We start from the raw sequence: 8,616 nt of genomic DNA, 5'->3' as shown, positions 1-8,616 counted from the left end.
CAACTGAAAACTCACACCCCAGAAGTGACTCGAACCCATACTCCCAGGAGCAACGCAACTGGTATGTACAAGACGCCTTAATCCACTTGACCATCACGACCGGACATAATGAGGTGATAGCCGAAGCTATTTGAACCACCCCACCGCCGGCACTCGGATGGTAATCTTGGGCATAGCATTTTACCAAATCACCTCATTCTTTGGGGCACACGTGAGGAACACAAATGCGAACAAGCCTGAATGGTCCCCAGGACAATATGCAACTGAAAACTCACACCCCAGAAGTGACTCGAACCCATACTCCCAGGAGCAACGCAACTGGTATGTACAAGACGCCTTAATCCACTTGACCATCACGACCGGACATAATGAGGTGATAGCCGAAGCTATTTGAACCACCCCACCGCCGGCACTCGGATGGTAATCTTGGGCATAGCATTTTACCAAATCACCTCATTCTTTGGGGCACACGTGAGGAACACAAATGCGAACAAGCCTGAATGGTCCCCAGGACAATATGCAACTGAAAACTCACACCCCAGAAGTGACTCGAACCCATACTCCCAGGAGCAACGCAACTGGTATGTACAAGACGCCTTAATCCACTTGACCATCACGACCGGACATAATACGGTGATAGCCGAAGCTATTTGAACCACCCTCGCCGCCGGCACTCGGATGGTAATCTTGGGCATAGCATTTTACCAAATCACCTCATTCTTTGGGGCACACGTGAGGAACACAAATGCGAACAAGCCTGAATGGTCCCCAGGACAATATGCAACTGAAAACTCACACCCCAGAAGTGACTCGAACCCATACTCCCAGGAGCAACGCAACTGGTATGTACAAGACGCCTTAATCCACTTGACCATCACGACCGGACATAATGAGGTGATAGCCGAAGCTATTTGAACCACCCCACCGCCGGCACTCGGATGGTAATCTTGGGCATAGCATTTTACCAAATCACCTCATTCTTTGGGGCACACGTGAGGAACACAAATGCGAACAAGCCTGAATGGTCCCCAGGACAATATGCAACTGAAAACTCACACCCCGGAAGTGACTCGAACCCATACTCCCAGGAGCAACGCAACTGGTATGTACAAGACGCCTTAATCCACTTGCCCATCACGACCGGACATAATGAGGTGATAGCCGAAGCTATTTGAACCACCCCACCGCCGGCACTCGGATGGTAATCTTGGGCATAGCATTTTACCAAATCACCTCATTCTTTGGGGCACACGTGAGGAACACAAATGCGAACAAGCCTGAATGGTCCCCAGGACAATATGCAACTGAAAACTCACACCCCAGAAGTGACTCAAACCCATACTCCCAGGAGCAACGCAACTGGTATGTACAAGACGCCTTAATCCACTTGACCATCACGACCGGACATAATGAGGTGATAGCCGAAGCTATTTGAACCACCCCACCGCCGGCACTCGGATGGTAATCTTGGGCATAGCATTTTACCAAATCACCTCATTCTTTGGGGCACACGTGAGGAACACAAATGCGAACAAGCCTGAATGGTCCCCAGGACAATATGCAACTGAAAACTCACACCCCAGAAGTGACTCGAACCCATACTCCCAGGAGCAACGCAACTGGTATGTACAAGACGCCTTAATCCACTTGACCATCACGACCGGACATAATGAGGTGATAGCCGAAGCTATTTGAACCACCCCACCGCCGGCACTCGGATGGTAATCTTGGGCATAGCATTTTACCAAATCACCTCATTCTTTGGGGCACACGTGAGGAACACAAATGCGAACAAGCCTGAATGGTCCCCAGGACAATATGCAACTGAAAACTCACACCCCAGAAGTGACTCGAACCCATACTCCCAGGAGCAACGCAACTGGTATGTACAAGACGCCTTAATCCACTTGACCATCACGACCGGACATAATGAGGTGATAGCCGAAGCTATTTGAACCACCCCACCGCCGGCACTCGGATGGTAATCTTGGGCATAGCATTTTACCAAATCACCTCATTCTTTGGGGCACACGTGAGGAACACAAATGCGAACAAGCCTGAATGGTCCCCAGGACAATATGCAACTGAAAACTCACACCCCAGAAGTGACTCGAACCCATACTCCCAGGAGCAACGCAACTGGTATGTACAAGACGCCTTAATCCACTTGCCCATCACGACCGGACATAATGAGGTGATAGCCGAAGCTATTTGAACCACCCCACCGCCGGCACTCGGATGGTAATCTTGGGCATAGCATTTTACCAAATCACCTCATTCTTTGGGGCACACGTGAGGAACACAAATGCGAACAAGCCTGAATGGTCCCCAGGACAATATGCAACTGAAAACTCACACCCCAGAAGTGACTCAAACCCATACTCCCAGGAGCAACGCAACTGGTATGTACAAGACGCCTTAATCCACTTGACCATCACGACCGGACATAATGAGGTGATAGCCGAAGCTATTTGAACCACCCCACCGCCGGCACTCGGATGGTAATCTTGGGCATAGCATTTTACCAAATCAGCTCATTCTTTGGGGCACACGTGAGGAACACAAATGCGAACAAGCCTGAATGGTCCCCAGGACAATATGCAACTGAAAACTCACACCCCAGAAGTGACTCGAACCCATACTCCCAGGAGCAACGCAACTGGTATGTACAAGACGCCTTAATCCACTTGACCATCACGACCGGACATAATGAGGTGATAGCCGAAGCTATTTGAACCACCCCACCGCCGGCACTCGGATGGTAATCTTGGGCATAGCATTTTACCAAATCACCTCATTCTTTGGGGCACACGTGAGGAACACAAATGCGAACAAGCCTGAATGGTCCCCAGGACAATATGCAACTGAAAACTCACACCCCAGAAGTGACTCGAACCCATACTCCCAGGAGCAACGCAACTGGTATGTACAAGACGCCTTAATCCACTTGACCATCACGACCGGACATAATGAGGTGATAGCCGAAGCTATTTGAACCACCCCACCGCCGGCACTCGGATGGTAATCTTGGGCATAGCATTTTACCAAATCACCTCATTCTTTGGGGCACACGTGAGGAACACAAATGCGAACAAGCCTGAATGGTCCCCAGGACAATATGCAACTGAAAACTCACACCCCAGAAGTGACTCGAACCCATACTCCCAGGAGCAACGCAACTGGTATGTACAAGACGCCTTAATCCACTTGACCATCACGACCGGACATAATGAGGTGATAGCCGAAGCTATTTGAACCACCCCACCGCCGGCACTCGGATGGTAATCTTGGGCATAGCATTTTACCAAATCACCTCATTCTTTGGGGCACACGTGAGGAACACAAATGCGAACAAGCCTGAATGGTCCCCAGGACAATATGCAACTGAAAACTCACACCCCAGAAGTGACTCGAACCCATACTCCCAGGAGCAACGCAACTGGTATGTACAAGACGCCTTAATCCACTTGACCATCACGACCGGACATAATGAGGTGATAGCCGAAGCTATTTGAACCACCCCACCGCCGGCACTCGGATGGTAATCTTGGGCATAGCATTTTACCAAATCACCTCATTCTTTGGGGCACACGTGAGGAACACAAATGCGAACAAGCCTGAATGGTCCCCAGGACAATATGCAACTGAAAACTCACACCCCAGAAGTGACTCGAACCCATACTCCCAGGAGCAACGCAACTGGTATGTACAAGACGCCTTAATCCACTTGACCATCACGACCGGACATAATGAGGTGATAGCCGAAGCTATTTGAACCACCCCACCGCCGGCACTCGGATGGTAATCTTGGGCATAGCATTTTACCAAATCACCTCATTCTTTGGGGCACACGTGAGGAACACAAATGCGAACAAGCCTGAATGGTCCCCAGGACAATATGCAACTGAAAACTCACACCCCAGAAGTGACTCGAACCCATACTCCCAGGAGCAACGCAACTGGTATGTACAAGACGCCTTAATCCACTTGACCATCACGACCGGACATAATGAGGTGATAGCCGAAGCTATTTGAACCACCCCACCGCCGGCACTCGGATGGTAATCTTGGGCATAGCATTTTACCAAATCACCTCATTCTTTGGGGCACACGTGAGGAACACAAATGCGAACAAGCCTGAATTGTCCCCAGGACAATATGCAACTGAAAACTCACACCCCAGAAGTGACTCGAACCCATACTCCCAGGAGCAACGCAACTGGTATGTACAAGACGCCTTAATCCACTTGACCATCACGACCGGACATAATGAGGTGATAGCCGAAGCTATTTGAACCACCCCACCGCCGGCACTCGGATGGTAATCTTGGGCATAGCATTTTACCAAATCACCTCATTCTTTGGGGCACACGTGAGGAACACAAATGCGAACAAGCCTGAATGGTCCCCAGGACAATATGCAACTGAAAACTCACACCCCAGAAGTGACTCGAACCCATACTCCCAGGAGCAACGCAACTGGTATGTACAAGACGCCTTAATCCACTTGACCATCACGACCGGACATAATGAGGTGATAGCCGAAGCTATTTGAACCACCCCACCGCCGGCACTCGGATGGTAATCTTGGGCATAGCATTTTACCAAATCACCTCATTCTTTGGGGCACACGTGAGGAACACAAATGCGAACAAGCCTGAATGGTCCCCAGGACAATATGCAACTGAAAACTCACACCCCAGAAGTGACTCGAACCCATACTCCCAGGAGCAACGCAACTGGTATGTACAAGACGCCTTAATCCACTTGACCATCACGACCGGACATAATGAGGTGATAGCCGAAGCTATTTGAACCACCCCACCGCCGGCACTCGGATGGTAATCTTGGGCATAGCATTTTACCAAATCACCTCATTCTTTGGGGCACACGTGAGGAACACAAATGCGAACAAGCCTGAATGGTCCCCAGGACAATATGCAACTGAAAACTCACACCCCAGAAGTGACTCGAACCCATACTCCCAGGAGCAACGCAACTGGTATGTACAAGACGCCTTAATCCACTTGACCATCACGACCGGACATAATGAGGTGATAGCCGAAGCTATTTGAACCACCCCACCGCCGGCACTCGGATGGTAATCTTGGGCATAGCATTTTACCAAATCACCTCATTCTTTGGGGCACACGTGAGGAACACAAATGCGAACAAGCCTGAATGGTCCCCAGGACAATATGCAACTGAAAACTCACACCCCAGAAGTGACTCGAACCCATACTCCCAGGAGCAACGCAACTGGTATGTACAAGACGCCTTAATCCACTTGACCATCACGACCGGACATAATGAGGTGATAGCCGAAGCTATTTGAACCACCCCACCGCCGGCACTCGGATGGTAATCTTGGGCATAGCATTTTACCAAATCACCTCATTCTTTGGGGCACACGTGAGGAACACAAATGCGAACAAGCCTGAATGGTCCCCAGGACAATATGCAACTGAAAACTCACACCCCAGAAGTGACTCGAACCCATACTCCCAGGAGCAACGCAACTGGTATGTACAAGACGCCTTAATCCACTTGACCATCACGACCGGACATAATGAGGTGATAGCCGAAGCTATTTGAACCACCCCACCGCCGGCACTCGGATGGTAATCTTGGGCATAGCATTTTACCAAATCACCTCATTCTTTGGGGCACACGTGACGAACACAAATGCGAACAAGCCTGAATGGTCCCCAGGACAATATGCAACTGAAAACTCACACCCCAGAAGTGACTCGAACCCATACTCCCAGGAGCAACGCAACTGGTATGTACAAGACGCCTTAATCCACTTGACCATCACGACCGGACATAATGAGGTGATAGCCGAAGCTATTTGAACCACCCCACCGCCGGCACTCGGATGGTAATCTTGGGCATAGCATTTTACCAAATCACCTCATTCTTTGGGGCACACGTGAGGAACACAAATGCGAACAAGCCTGAATGGTCCCCAGGACAATATGCAACTGAAAACTCACACCCCAGAAGTGACTCGAACCCATACTCCCAGGAGCAACGCAACTGGTATGTACAAGACGCCTTAATCCACTTGACCATCACGACCGGACATAATGAGGTGATAGCCGAAGCTATTTGAACCACCCCACCGCCGGCACTCGGATGGTAATCTTGGGCATAGCATTTTACCAAATCACCTCATTCTTTGGGGCACACGTGAGGAACACAAATGCGAACAAGCCTGAATGGTCCCCAGGACAATATGCAACTGAAAACTCACACCCCAGAAGTGACTCGAACCCATACTCCCAGGAGCAACGCAACTGGTATGTACAAGATGCCTTAATCCACTTGACCATCACGACCGGACATAATGAGGTGATAGCCGAAGCTATTTGAACCACCCCACCGCCGGCACTCGGATGGTAATCTTGGGCATAGCATTTTACCAAATCACCTCATTCTTTGGGGCACACGTGAGGAACACAAATGCGAACAAGCCTGAATGGTCCCCAGGACAATATGCAACTGAAAACTCACACCCCAGAAGTGACTCGAACCCATACTCCCAGGAGCAACGCAACTGGTATGTACAAGACGCCTTAATCCACTTGACCATCACGACCGGACATAATGAGGTGATAGCCGAAGCTATTTGAACCACCCCACCGCCGGCACTCGGATGGTAATCTTGGGCATAGCATTTTACCAAATCACCTCATTCTTTGGGGCACACGTGAGGAACACAAATGCGAACAAGCCTGAATGGTCCCCAGGACAATATGCAACTGAAAACTCACACCCCAGAAGTGACTCGAACCCATACTCCCAGGAGCAACGCAACTGGTATGTACAAGACGCCTTAATCCACTTGACCATCACGACCAGACATAATGAGGTGATAGCCGAAGCTATTTGAACCACCCCACCGCCGGCACTCTGAAGGTAATCTTGGGCATAGCATTTTACCAAATCACCTCATTCTTTGGGGCACACGTGAGGAACACAAATGCGAACAAGCTTGAATGGTCCCCAGGACAATATGCAACTGAAAACTCACACCCCAGAAGTGACTCGAACCCATACTCCCAGGAGCAACGCAACTGGTATGTACAAGAAACCTTAATCCACTTGACCATCACGACCGGACATAATGAGGTGATAGCCGAAGCTATTTGAACCACCCCACCGCCGGCACTCGGATGGTAATCTTGGGCATAGCATTTTACCAAATCACCTCATTCTTTGGGGCACACGTGAGGAACACAAATGCGAACAAGCCTGAATGGTCCCCAGGACAATATGCAACTGAAAACTCACACCCCAGAAGTGACTCGAACCCATACTCCCAGGAGCAACGGAACTGGTATGTACAAGACACCTTAATCCACTTGACCATCACGACCGGACATAATGAGGTGATAGCCGAAGCTATTTGAACCACCCCACCGCCGGCACTCGGATGGTAATCTTGGGCATAGCATTTTACCAAATCACCTCATTCTTTGGGGCACACGTGAGGAACACAAATGCGAACAAGCCTGAATGGTCCCCAGGACAATATGCAACTGAAAACTCACACCCCAGAAGTGACTCGAACCCATACTCCCAGGAGCAACGCAACTGGTATGTACAAGACGCCTTAATCCACTTGACCATCACGACCGGACATAATGAGGTGATAGCCGAAGCTATTTGAACCACCCCACCGCCGGCACTCGGATGGTAATCTTGGGCATAGCATTTTACCAAATCACCTCATTCTTTGGGGCACACGTGAGGAACACAAATGCGAACAAGCCTGAATGGTCCCCAGGACAATATGCAACTGAAAACTCACACCCCAGAAGTGACTCGAACCCATACTCCCAGGAGCAACGCAACTGGTATGTACAAGACGCCTTAATCCACTTGACCATCACGACCGGACATAATGAGGTGATAGCCGAAGCTATTTGAACCACCCCACCGCCGGCACTCGGATGGTAATCTTGGGCATAGCATTTTACCAAATCACCTCATTCTTTGGGGCACACGTGAGGAACACAAATGCGAACAAGCCTGAATGGTCCCCAGGACAATATGCAACTGAAAACTCACACCCCAGAAGTGACTCGAACCCATACTCCCAGGAGCAACGCAACTGGTATGTACAAGACGCCTTAATCCACTTGACCATCACGACCGGACATAATGAGGTGATAGCCGAAGCTATTTGAACCACCCCACCGCCGGCACTCGGATGGTAATCTTGGGCATAGCATTTTACCAAATCACCTCATTCTTTGGGGCACACGTGAGGAACACAAATGCGAACAAGCCTGAATGGTCCCCAGGACAATATGCAACTGAAAACTCACACCCCAAAAGTGACTCGAACCCATACTCCTAGGAGCAACGCAACTGGTATGTACAAGACGCCTTAATCCACTTGACCATCACGACCGGACATAATGAGGTGATAGCCGAAGCTATTTGAACCACCCCACCGCCGGCACTCGGATGGTAATCTTGGGCATAGCATTTTACCAAATCACCTCATTCTTTGGGGCACACGTGAGGAACACAAATGCGAACAAGCCTGAATGGTCCCCAGGACAATATGCAACTGAAAACTCACACCCCAGAAGTGACTCGAGC

Source organism: Procambarus clarkii, chromosome 26 (assembly GCF_040958095.1).
Source record: "Procambarus clarkii isolate CNS0578487 chromosome 26, FALCON_Pclarkii_2.0, whole genome shotgun sequence".
NCBI classification, from domain to species: domain Eukaryota; kingdom Metazoa; phylum Arthropoda; class Malacostraca; order Decapoda; family Cambaridae; genus Procambarus; species Procambarus clarkii.
The sequence above is the reverse complement of the archived record's forward strand: the minus strand, read 5'-3'. Positions refer to the sequence as shown.